Raw genomic sequence first — 13,407 nt, forward strand, 5'->3', positions numbered from 1 at the left:
ATGAGGCATTCTCCTGGGCTCATCTTAAGCCATGCCAGCAGATGGGTGGACATTTCTTGTGGGGATGGAGCTGCTCTATCACTCCTTATAAGATCTGACCTCCCACTGGGTACAAGGGGTAGAAAGCAGGGATGCAGGCCCCATGGAAAGAAATCCCATTTTAGCCATGTGTTGATTATGGCCTAAAGAGTTCAGATGAAGACATACTATGGAGTCCAAATGGTAAATTTAACAAGACTAGAAGAGGAAATATTATTTAGATTTTTCCTGCTTGGATAATATTTGTAATTGTTGTTATCAACAATGAAGCACAGAAGCAACCTTCGAGGGTCATTGGAAGGAAGCCATTGTTCATGGGTGGTACAATAGATGATCAACACCATGGGAAATGATATAATTAACAATGAATACATGGTATTAGGAAAACAGAAGGGCAAGAAAATCTCTATCCTTTCAACTTGTATAAACAGGTTCTAAAGGGCCATTCATTGTAATAGCAGTGTTGTCATCTTTGTCTGGTTGGAGAAGATATAAAATTAACCAAGAACGGCACATTGTTCACATTTGACAATAAAAAACATGGAGGATCTAGGCTCCAAAAAGGAAGAGATGGTGCCTGGACACGAAGAATCTTCATGTGGCATGATTAGGCAATGAACAAATTAGTGTCTTTTGATACTCATTAAAAAATTTTTATTCATAAATGACTATACCTCACATGGGACTATGAGTTTTGTAATGCATTTTTAAATCAAATTGTTTTCATAGACAAAGAATACACACACATGCACGCGCACGCACGCACCCGCACACACACACACACACACACACACACACACACACACACACACACACACACACACTTTGCTGGGGCCTTGCATGCCCTAAGGACGGCCCTGTCTACAGAAAAGTCAATGCTGCATCTCTACCCCACTAATGTTTGGTGGGGTAGAGAAGGGGGACCACAGATCAAGCTTCTGTGGAGAGTCCTTTCATTGATCAGCCTGATTTCTGCTCCATTTCCCAGTCCCCTAATTCCTGCCTGCTATCTCTAGTATGGGAATCTCTGTAGTTTCCTTCAGGAAGAGTGGCTCCTCACCGCTGTCTCTGTGCACGTTTGAGCTACAGCTCCCCCTACTCTGCATCATTCCTACTAGGCTTCCACAGGCATCCTCTCTTCCAAAACGTCAACAAAAGCTGGCAGCTGCTGGCACCTCATTCAGGGTATAGAGTAGGCTACAGTGTTTGTGGCAATTACCAAGCCATGGATAAAAACTGTGACACATTCCAGGGAAGGGTGCTCCTCCACGTCAGAGAGTTGAGCCTGTTCTTCTGTGTCACTTAGCAATTGGGCTCAGAGCAGCTGCCCCAAACAGTGGTTCTGTAGTGAAACTGAAGGTTATTCTAACCTTCACTAACTGAGGAATGTTGAAGGTTGTGACTAGTCATATGGGCTAGCTACACTGTCAGGGATAAATATAGGAGATTTTGATAAAGAATTGTGAAGAACAGAATGTCAGAGCAAGCCTGATAAAGAATTACAAAAGAATACAGTGCCAGAGTAAGCCTCAGATATCTACTGATGCAAAGTAAGTATCTGCAGACCATTTACTAAAACTAGGATGATGTGTAAGCACTGTAGCCTTAATTGTATTTGATATAATAATATATGCACTCCTTTATTAATACCTAAAATAATATGATTTAGCAGTGGTTTAATAACTGTGATTTCAACCAGTACTCTAACAATCAACTATAGCAATCTCAAGTGACCCAATCCTCTAACACTGAAATCACCATCTGAGGACTATATGATGAAGGAGAACAACATCTGTTTTTAATCTAAAAGTCACATGTTATCCTGTAACCCCCTGGAACTATCCCTTTTAAGATAATAGGTGGGAATCTACTCTGGAGGTGGGGACTCATACACTGGACCAGATTGAGGACTAGCTAAAACAGGACCCAGGTGGAAGCAGCTTTCCATAAGAACCCCACCAGTGCATCAAGTTACCATTGCCATGGCAACACCCAGCGGTTACCAACCTTTTCCATGGCAATGACCTGACAACCCAGAAGTTACTGCCCTTATCCTAGAAATTTTGCATAAACCACCCTTTAATTTGCATATAATTAAAATAGGTATAAATATGACTGCAGCCCTGCCTCTGAGCTGCTATTCGGGGCACACTGCCTGTGGAGTAGACCTGCTCTGCAAGGAGCAGTACCTCTGCTGCTGCTGTACACTGCCACTTCAGTAAAAGTTGCTGTCTAACACCACCAGCTCGCCCTTGAATTCTTTCCTGGGCAAAGCCAAGAACCCTTCTAAGCTAAGCCCCAATTTTGAGGGCTCATCTGCCTGCATGACTTTGAAGACCTTCTCATCACTTTCAGAATTCTTAAGGTGACATTCAAGATCCCTTATTTCCGGCCCCCACCACCTCCCTGGGCTCATTCCACTCCCCACTAATCCCTGAGACAATCAGCCACCTGCCTTCTGACAGGCTGCTGAACACACCCATCTTCCTTCTGCCTCTGGCTTTTGCATTTGCCATTTGACCTGCTGTGATTCCGATGCCCTAAGGATTTCTGCAAGATGTCAGAGGAATGTATCTTTCTTGCATTTGAGTTAGCAAGGAAAAAGATAGCGTAAAAACCCAGGAGTTTCGAATCCTGAGAAAGGCATTTTATGTATGAGTGAGTTCAGTTCATTAAAATAATTCAAATTTTATATTAAAAAAACAAACAGTACTCTGTAGATCTGTAGCCATTTGCTGGCTACCTAACATGCATTTCTACCTGAATCATGTTTGCTTTATTCAGTAACAAAATCAGTTAATTCTATATTTACAAAATGGTATGTTCCTTTGGGTCTGGATTTCTTTCTTCCCCCAAATACTTCAACTGTTTTCAATCTGAGCACAAATAGAAAACAGTGATATGTCTATGTCATCCTGGGATAAATTGGAAGTATTTTGGTGCCCCTATTTGGGGCTTGATGAAAAAATTCTTTACGTTAAAAATATCATATAGCCGTTATTTTTAAAAAACATGAATTAGGAAAGGCCTCATATATTGAATTATATGAAATTTCCAAATATTTTTAAAATTTTAAATGAGAAGCATCAGCTTTCTCACTTATGTAGAGTTTTATGTAACTTTTTCTTTGCTTTGCATAGCAAAAGGAAAATAAGCTTTACTTTTTAGAGTAGTTTTAGGTACACAGCAAAATTGAGCAGAAGTTACAGAGAGTTTCCATGTATTCCTTGCCCCTATACATCCATAGCCTTCCTTATTATCAACATTCTCCACCAGAGTGGTACATTAGTTCCAATCAGTGAACCTACATGGACATATCATTATTACTCAAAGTCCACAGTTTATATTAGGGTTGATTCTTGGTGTTGTACAGTCTATGGATTTGGACAAACGTGTAATGACATGTGAGCCTCTATCTACATGACAACAGCTAATGATCCAACAAAACCATGCAAACCAGATAGTAAACCCAAGCCCTTCGTTATAGTATTATCAGATAGAGTAGTTTCACTGCCCTAAAAATCCTCTGTGCTCTGCCTATTCATTGTACCTCCTGATTCTGAATAACATCTGACCGTTTTGCTGTCTCCATAGTTTTGTCTTTTCCAAAATGTCATATACTTGGAATCATAAGCATGTAGCCTTTTTGAATTGGCATCTTTAAATTAATGAAGTTTCCTCAATGTCTCTTCGTGGCTTGGTAACTCATTTCTCCCTTCCTTTTTTTCTTTTTCTTTCTTCTTCTTTTTTTTTTAACCATTCTTGAATTAATGCATAAGGAACATGTGAAGTTTGTGAAAATCAGAAATGGTTGAAAAGCAACATTTTTGCTTATTAGTTGATAGAAAAAAAAAAACCCTTCATTTCAAAGATTTGGATCCATTTACTGTCTATCTCATGCTGTGCATTTCTTAAGCACTGAATAATATTTCACTGTCTGGATGTCCCAAAGTTTATCCATTCACCTACTGAAAAACATTTTGGTTGCTTCCAAGTTTTGATGATTATGAATAAAGCTGCTTGTGGCTGACTGCCACAATTACTACTTGAAACTGTCACTACAACAGTTACTACTGTTACTACTTGAGACCGTCAAGACTGAATGAAGACAGACGAACGTAGAAATGAAAACTTAAGACAAAAGAAACTGTTTTAGGCCGGGCGCGGTGGCTCACACCTTTAATCCCAGCACCTTGGGAGGCCCAGGCGGGCGGATCAGGAGGTCAGGAGATCGAGACCATTCTGGCTAACATGGTGAAACCCCATCTCCACTAAAAATACAAAAAATTAGCTGGGCATGGTGGTGGGCACCTGTAGTCCCAGCTACTCAGGAGGCTGAGGCAGGAGAATGGCGTGAATCCAGGAGGCGGAGCTTGCAGTGAGCCAAGTTCGTGCCACTGCACTCCAGCTTGGGCCACAGAGCAAGACTCCATCTCAAAAAAAAAAAAAAAAAAAAAAAACCAGAAAGAAAAAAAACTGCTTTAAAGGCAGGGGTCAGGGGAAGAAGAAGAGAGCTCCCCGCTTCTAGTGAGCAAAGGCAGCAACCCTGAGCTTTCTATAGCCCTTCCTATTTATTGGGTAGCAAGAGCAGTGAGGAGAAGGTAACGATTGGTCAGCTGCTTAATTGATCACAGGTTCATATTATTACTAACAGACTTCAGATGTACCTAATCACAAGATTAGGGGCGTGACTGCCTTCAGCATTCCTTCTGGGTGGCATATGCAGTTTGTCAGCTTGCCAACATTCTGCATTTATGAGAAACAGTTTGCTGCTTACTCATACAGCCTCCAGTGGCATACTGAGTTGATCACAACCTTCATTCTTTCAGCCTCCAACAGCTGCTGCTATAAACATCTGTGTGCAAGTTTTTGTGTGGATATAAGTTTTCACTCCTTTGGGTAAATACCAATGAACACAATTGCTGGATTGTTTGGTTTTGCAAGAGACTGCCAAACTATATTCCAAAGTGGCTGGACCACTTTGCATTCCCACCAACAATAAATGAGAGTTTCTGTCGCTCCACATTGTCATCAGCATTTGGTGTTATCAGTGTTTGGGATTTCGGCCATTCTCATAGGTGTGCAATGACAACTCCTTGTGTAATTTTGCATTTTCCTAAGGACATATGATGTGGAGCATCTTTTCACATGTTTATTTGCCATCTGTATATATTCACTGGTAAAGCATTTGGTAAGGACTTTGGCTTGTTTTTGGTAAGTCATGCTCTCATTTTCATTTAGTTCAAAATATTTTAAAATTTCCCTTGTGATGTCTTTTTTTTTTTTTTGCTCTTTTTTTTTTGTCCTTTGCTGTGTTACTTAGAGGTGTGTTGTTTAATCTCCCGGGCTTTTGGGATTTTCTAGCTATCTTTCTGTTACTGACTGGCAGTTTAATTCCACTGCAGTCTGAGAGCAGATATTATATGATTTATATTCTTTCAGATTTATTAAGATATGTTTTACTTGTTATTAGGCCAAAGTGGTAACTTCCAGTCTCCTTATGTGTAGAATTAGAAATTGGAAGTTCCACATGACTTTTCATATAGAGTTTTGTGCTTAAAATGCTCCATATAATTCCTGATCAAGAGCCTTCAATGAAGATCTTATATTCTTGATGGTCACTGTCAATGAAACATTCTTTTTGCAAAATTTAGACTGTTTTAAACTATTGACAAGTCATAGCACTTGAAATCACATTTAATCTACCAGCTCTCCTTTTTCTTGCAATGATAAATATGGTTATTGTGATAATGCATATTAAGTATTTTTTCATATTAAGTATTTTAAAGTGATGATCAAGCTATAATTTGCAGAATATGCATGATTGTTAGAGTAGTTTGTGTAGATAGCTTGGAAACCATTGCAAGGGCACATTTTACTTTCCTGCATCAAAGTCTTCTATGATTGATTATACCATTGTCTTCATGACAAAGTAGAGGCTAACTAAAATGACTTATGTATTGATAGTTTCTGCTTACATCTCTGACCTACTCTGTAGCCTGGTTCATACATTTTGAGTTACCTTGCTATGCTTGCTTCTTCTGACCCCCAGGGCTTTGCATGTGCTGCCCCTTTTCTTGAACCCATACTCATAGGGCTAACACTTGCCTCTTGAAGAAAGGAGCATATCATCTTCAGTACTGTTTCCTTAGTGCAGACATGAAGGTACGCAGTAGGAAAGTTACTGTCTGTTTAATGATAGAATAATGCCACCTTTTGGTGTGAGGAGTTGGTCATTGCAGGGGCTGACATTTCAACTGTGAAAAATGTATAAGATTTGGGCATATTAGTGTATGAGTGGGAAGACCCTTTGAGTGAACTAAACAGATAGCTAAAGCATGGAGAGTGGGTTGTGATTAAGGAGAAGTTCTCCAGTTTGGCTGAAGAATCAAGGAGGAGTGCAAAATAGTACTTGATTGGAAGGCTAGAGCCAGATTTTAGTAATTCTTAAATAAGCATACAGTTCTGAAATTTATTCTCTAGATAGTTCAAGAGATTTAAGTAGAGAAATCTTCAATTTATTAAAAGTTCCAAAAATAACATTGTTGAAGTTCTACCCCTAAATATTAATCCAGCATCAATGTGTACATTAAATAATGAAGTATATCCAAAACATTAAGGTACCCTTTAGCCACATGCGTTCAGTTAGGCTTGGAAGTGGTGATATAATTTGGCTGTGTCCCCACCCAAATCTCATGTTGAATTGTAATTCCCAACGTTGGAGGAGGGACCTGGTGGGAGACGTTTAGATCACTGGGGCGGATTTCCCTCATGCTGTTCTCATGATAGAGCGTGAGTTCTCATGAGATCTGGTGGTTTTAAAAGTGTGTGGCACTTCCCCAGTTGCTCCTGCTCTCTTTCTCATGCTCCATCGTGTGAGAATGTGCTTGCTTCCCCTTCACCCTCCACCATGATTGTAAGCTTCCTGAGGCCTCCCAGTCATGCTTCCTGTTAAGCCTGCAGAACTATGAGTCAATTAAACTTCTTTTCTTCATAAATTATGCAGTCTCAGGTAGTTCTTTATAGCAGTGTGAGAACAGACTAATACAAGTGGACATCTACTAAACTTTCTGCCTAGTAATCTTCTTCCTTGGAAACTGACTTAGGCAATCTACAAGGTTACCAGACTGGATTCTGGCTGAAATTTTTTTTCATGATGACCTTATGACTCTAGCCATTGAAACTGACTTCAGGGTTGCTTGGCCCTTCACTGACCAGTACCAAGAATTAAATTCCTGGAATTTGGCTATGTCTAAGAGATTCTAGCTTCTGTCTGGATGTATCTCCTGAATAGAAATGCAAAACCTGGAAACAATTGGTTATCATGTCTCCTGCTGTATACAGACAATGTAGCAGAACAGTCCAAAGAAAGATAAAAAACAAAACAAAACAAACAAAAAAAACAACAAAAATGTAAGCAGGCACCCAGAGAGAAAAAAGAAGAAAGATGGAGAGAAGACCCTGACTGCCTTCCAGGGCCTGGCTCCACTGCCCATCTGAAGGCAGCTATAGTACTGTCAGTGGGGTCTCTGAGACTCCTATATCCTTATAAAACACCCTTCACATACATATACATTGAATTTTCCTAAAGCTAAAATGGGCTGATTTATTTTACCTACCAGAAAGTAGTTTTAACAAATCCACAACTACAACAATGAAGATCACTACTACTAAGCTTCTTTTATTATAATCATGCCAAGAAAAATAAAATCCAATAATTATAAAGCATTGGTGTCAACATATAAAAATTTCTTATATTAATTGCTTCCAAGATTTTTTAAATACTAAAAATTTTAAGATGTAAAATACATTTGATTTATTATTTCATTAAGATTCTAAGCAAACTAATAAAGGTTAAAATTTTAGTGAATAACCTACTTTGATAAAAGTGACAATGTATTTATTAAAATTATAATTAGGTTTTACTGAATGATTTAAGATGCTATTTTTCTCCATATCACTGAGCCAGGAGCATTTAATGTTAAAAGTAGACTTGGCAATATTTGGCAAAATGTAAAAATGTAAAGTCAATTAGATTTCAAACTAAATTACAGTGACATAATAAATACTGATTTATTGTAATTCAGCATCTTGTATCCAGAAATTAGAGTAGGTAGACCTCTGGTGAATCTACCAGAATATTTCAGACTTTAACAGAAGACATTAAAACATTCTACTCATTTAAACAGATATTCATTATATACTCATTACATGTAAACAGCTACTCATTCTGTGCATATACTCATGTCTAAAACAGTGGCTCTCATACTTGGCTATATGTGAGTCACCTGTGACAAATCATGGGTTTTTATTTTTCACTGCTGGAAAATCTAACTCAGGTGATCTGGATCTATGACTAGTGTCAAAGTCAAATAAAACTAGAGATGAATCTCTAAATTTAAAGTGTTTTATTTGGGAAGCAAGACTTACAATTTGGGGCATACACACAGACTGGGTGGTCCATGGTATGTCTGTAAAACAAAGAGGTTAGAGGTTTTATATAAAAAAAAAAAACAAGAAATGTTGCATATTATTTTGTAGGAAAGTTTATTGGCACTAGTAAAGTTTGGGAGAGCTGGCAACTTCTGATTGGTGAGTGACAGCCTTGGGTAAAACTAGTCTTAGAGTCACAGCAGGTTGTTTCACTAATTAGATAAAACCAATTTTAGGTTACAGAAGGCAGTTTCAGCAACCAGGCTTGCATAGAATTGCATTCTTTGATCAATGTTATGTGTTCTGAATGCTTTTTCCCCCTGGCCAATTGACTGTTTTAGTTGGATATGATAAAAATGACCCAATTCATGTGACCAACTTTTATACCAGGCATCTGTATGTCTGAAGAAGTGACACTGATACACAGCCCAACTTAGGGAATCACTCCCTACCTTATAGAACCCTTTGCCTTGATCCAATAATTTTGTATATATAAAAGCATTAGGTGTAAAAGGAAATGATTAGCATTGATTCTATTTAGATTTATTAAATATAAAGCAAAATGGGTATATGACCTCTGTCTTTTTTATCCCAGGACACCTAAAGGAAATATGTTTTAAAGCTAGAAAAGTATGATAAAATAAATGAGAGAGGGTTAGAGAAAAAACCTCCACAGAAGTTGCAAATGAGTTTTGAATGTTCTTATTGTGTTGAGTTCTTTGAAACATAATTTATAATGGAAAAATAATCTCAGTGATATTTTTAATGAGAACTATTTCTTACCTTTTAAAAATGTTTTAATTTTTATGGATACATAATAGTTGTACATATTTATAGCGTACATGTCATGTTTTGATACAAGAACACAATGTATAATTATCAAAGCAGGGTAATTGGTGTATCCATCACCTCAAACATTTATCATTTCTTTGTGTTGGGAATATTCCAAATCCACTCTAGTTATTTTAAAATATACGATATTTTCACTATTGTGCTACTGAACTCAACATCTTATTCCTTCTATCTAACAGTATTTTTGTATCCATGAACCAATCTCTCTTTATCATCCCTCTCCAATACCCTTCCCAGCCTCTGGTGACTACTCTCTATCTCCACTAGATCACTTTTTTAGCTTCCATATATGAGCAACAACATGAAATATTTTTCTTCCTGCCCCTGGTTTATTTAACAATGACCTCCATTACCATCCATGTTGTTGCAAGTGACAGGACGTCATTCATTTTTATAGATGAATAATATTCTATTGTGTATGTGTGCCACATTTTCTTTATCCACTCATCTGTTGATGGGCACTTATGTTGATTCTTTATCCTGGCTATTGTGAATAGTGCTGCAATAGAGATAGGAGTGCAGATATCTCTTTGATATACTGATTTTCTTTCTTTTGAATATATACCCAGCAGTGGGATTGCTGGATCATATGGTAGTTCTGTTTTTTATTTTTTTCCATGCTGAACCCCCATACTGATTTCCGTAGTGGCTGTACTAAACTTACATTCTCGCCAACAGTGTATCAGCATTCCTTTCTCTGCATCCTCGCCAGCATTCATTGTTTTTTGTCTTTTCAATGAAAGCCATTTTAACTGGGGTAACTCATTGTGATTTTGATTTGCATTTCCATGATAATTAGTGATGTTCAGCATTTTTCAGATATCTGTTGACCATTTATATGTCTTCCCTTGAGAAGTGACTATTCAGATCTCTTGCCCATTTTTAAATCCAGTTATTTGGTTTTTGCTATTGAGTTATTAGAGATCCTTATATATTCTGGCTATTAATCTTTTGTCACTGGAATAGTTTACAAATATTTTCTCCCATTCCGTGGGTTTTCTCTTCATTTTGTTGATTGTTTCCTTTGCTGTGTAGTTTTTTAAGCTGTATATGATCCCATTTGTCCACTTCTGCTTTCATTGCCTGTGCTTTTGAGCTCTTACTCAAGAAATCTTTGCCTCAATTAATTTCCTCAATGCTTTCTTCTAGTAGTTTTACGGCTTCAGGTCTTAATCTATTTTGATTTGATTTTTGTATATGTGGAGAGATAGGGATCTAGTTTCATTCTTTTGCATATGGATATCCAGTTTTTCTAGCATCATTTGCTGAAAAGACTGTCTTTTCCATGATGTATGTTCTTCACACCTTTTTTTGAAAATGAATTGACCGTAAATGCATGGATTTATTTCTGGGTTCTCTATTCTGTTCCATTGGTCTACATGTCTGATTTTATGCCAATACTATGCTGTTTTGGTTACTATAGCTCTGAAATATAATTTGAAGCCAACTAATGGGATGCCTCCAGCTTTGTTCTTTCTGCTCAGGATAGCTTTGTCTATTCTGGGCCTTTTGTGATTTCATATAAATTGTAGGATTGTATTTCCTATTTCTGTGAAGAATATCATTGATATTTTGATAGGAATGGCACTGAATCTGTAGATTGCTTTGGGTAGTATGGATATTTTAACAATAATGATTCTTCTAATGCATGAACATGGAATATGTTTCCATATGTTTATGTCTTTTTCAATTTCTTGAATCAGAGTTTTATAGTTTTCATTGTAAAGATCTTTCACTTCTTTGATTAAGTAGATTTCTATGGTTTTTTTGTAGCTATGGTAAATAGAATTGCTTTCTCTTTTTTTTTAGCTTGTTTGCTGTTGGCATATAGAAATGCTACTGATTTTTGTGAATTGATTTTGTATCCTGTAACTTTACTGCATTTGTTTATTAGTTCAAATAGTTTTTTAGTGAAGGTTTTAGGCTTTTTTAACTATAAGATAATATCCAAGCAAGAATAAGTCGATTTCTTTCTTTCTATTTAAATGCCATTTCTTTCTTTTTCTTGCCTAATTGCTCTAAGACTTACAGTACAATGTTGAATAAAAGTGGTAGAAGTGGAAATCTTTGTCTTGTTCCACACCTTAGTGGAAAGGTTTTCAGTGTTTCCCCATTCAGTATAATACTAGTTACAGGTTTGTCACATACAGCCTTTTTTGTGTTGAGGTATTTGCCTTCTATACCTACTTTGTTGAGAGTTTTATTTTTTTTATCATGAAAGAATGTTAAATTTTATTGAATACTTTTTTGGTGTCTACTGAAATCATTTTTTCCTTCATTCTGTTGATGTGATGTATTTCATTTACTGATTTGCATATATTGAACCATCCTTGCTTTTCTGGAATGAATCTCACTTGATTATGATGAATAATCTTTATAATGTGTTGTTGAATTCAGTTTGCGAGTATTTTATTGATGGTTTTCCCATCTATGTTCATCAGAGATCCTGGCATTTGGTTTTTTCATTGTTGTGTATCTTTGTCTGTTTTTGATATCTGGGTAATGCTGGCCTTAAAAAATGAATTTGGATGTATTTTCTTCTCCATAATTTTTTGAAATAGTTTGAGTAGGATTGATATTAGTTCTTCTTGAAATGTTTAGTGGAGTTTAGCAGGAAAGCCATAAGGTCCTGGGATTTTCTTTGATGGAACAGTTTTTATTACTGTGTCTATCTTATTACTTGTTATTGGCCTATTTAGGTGGTCTATCTCTTCATGATTCAATCTCAGTAGGTATATATGTCTAGGAACTTATCTATTTCTTCCAGGTTTTCCAATTAATTTGCATACAGTTGCTCATAATACCGTCTAATGATCTTTTGAATTTTTGTGGTATTGGTTTTAATGTCTCCTTTTTCATCTCTTCTTTTATTTATCTTACCTTTTAAAGTAGAATATTTCTAAATGCTGGGAAGAAATAAAAAAAAAATTCTCAATAGCTCTATGAGCACCTGTTTGAATCCTTATAAATACTTTTGACTTTGTCCTTGAGATTAATACTACCAGCAGAAGAAGAGGCTAAGTCTGATAAATTAATGTAAAGGAAGATATGATAATCTGAAAAATAAAAAATATTTATCAGGAAACCAACAACACAATTCAGCATCTCATATAAAAATAAAGTAACAGTTAAACATCTACTCATAACTCATGAAGCTAGCTTATAAAATAATGAGATAATTCTTACCACCATAAGAATTTCACTGCTCCTTTAATAATTTCAGCTGTAAAACTAGCATACGCAGTCAACAACAAAATAGGATAAATATCACAAATATCTATATGAAGCAAAATATATAACAGTAAGAAGTGATATATAATTGAATAGAAAATATTGAATAGAAAATAGTGTGTGTGAGGTGCGAGAGTTTGCTTTTGATACAGCATAAATTAAGAAACAGAGAGAAAAGATGTGACAGGTAAGATGTGGGGAAGAGAGGCAGGTCATAAAGGGCCTCTAAGATAGAAACCTGTACAATAAAACTAGCATCTTGTGAGAAGGCGCTTAGGAGGGAAATAACTGAGAATAGACTGATGTGGCTAAAGCTTATGGAGCAAGAATGAGGCAGCTTAAGGTAAATCTTGAGTGAGAGATGGGGCCAGAACATGCAAGATTTGACAGGTTGTGTACAGACAAAGAAATATCTTTATGCTATCACCATTCACTTAATAATCCATTGAATATTCTGACCTTAAATTTCTTGACTCTTTACCTCTTGTGATCTGAAACATCCTACATCTACTACCTCTTAAACTTCCAGTTCATTTATTAAAACACTTTCCACCTCAGAATTTTTTTAATCTAAATAAGACCTTTAGATTGATTCCAGCACTTTACTCACCATCCATTAGTCCCTTTTGCACACTCTTCTTTCTCAGTTTTGGTGGTGTAGTACATCATAATCACTCTTGCAAATTTGTTGTATTCGTTGTCTCAATTTCTCTCTAGCATACATATGCTCCAACCCTGGATGAATTCAATCATCTGCTCTTTCTACATATGTGGGCTCTAGCAGCTGAAAATTGCTGGAAAAAAAATCCATACATCTGGGTTGATTGTTTTCACTGCATGTTAATGTTTAGA

General features: G+C 36.6%; 1 protein-coding gene across 5 annotated transcripts in view; it reads right to left on the reverse strand.

Annotated features, from left to right (window-relative positions):
• Positions 1–4,877: 4,877 nt before the first annotated feature.
• CD55 (CD55 molecule (Cromer blood group)) overlaps positions 4,878–13,407 on the reverse strand; it is a 64,659-nt gene continuing 56,129 nt past the window's right edge. For 2 of the 5 annotated variants that reach the window (XM_063613610.1, XM_063613609.1), the window contains one exon: positions 4,881–13,349. The gene's annotated coding sequence lies outside the window, so the exon portion shown is untranslated. Of the gene's footprint in view, positions 13,350–13,407 lie in introns of all 5 variants that reach the window. The other 3 variants (XM_063613611.1, XM_055234367.2, XM_063613614.1) reach the window with 3 other exon arrangements.

Source organism: Symphalangus syndactylus, chromosome 19 (assembly GCF_028878055.3).
Source record: "Symphalangus syndactylus isolate Jambi chromosome 19, NHGRI_mSymSyn1-v2.1_pri, whole genome shotgun sequence".
NCBI classification, from domain to species: domain Eukaryota; kingdom Metazoa; phylum Chordata; class Mammalia; order Primates; family Hylobatidae; genus Symphalangus; species Symphalangus syndactylus.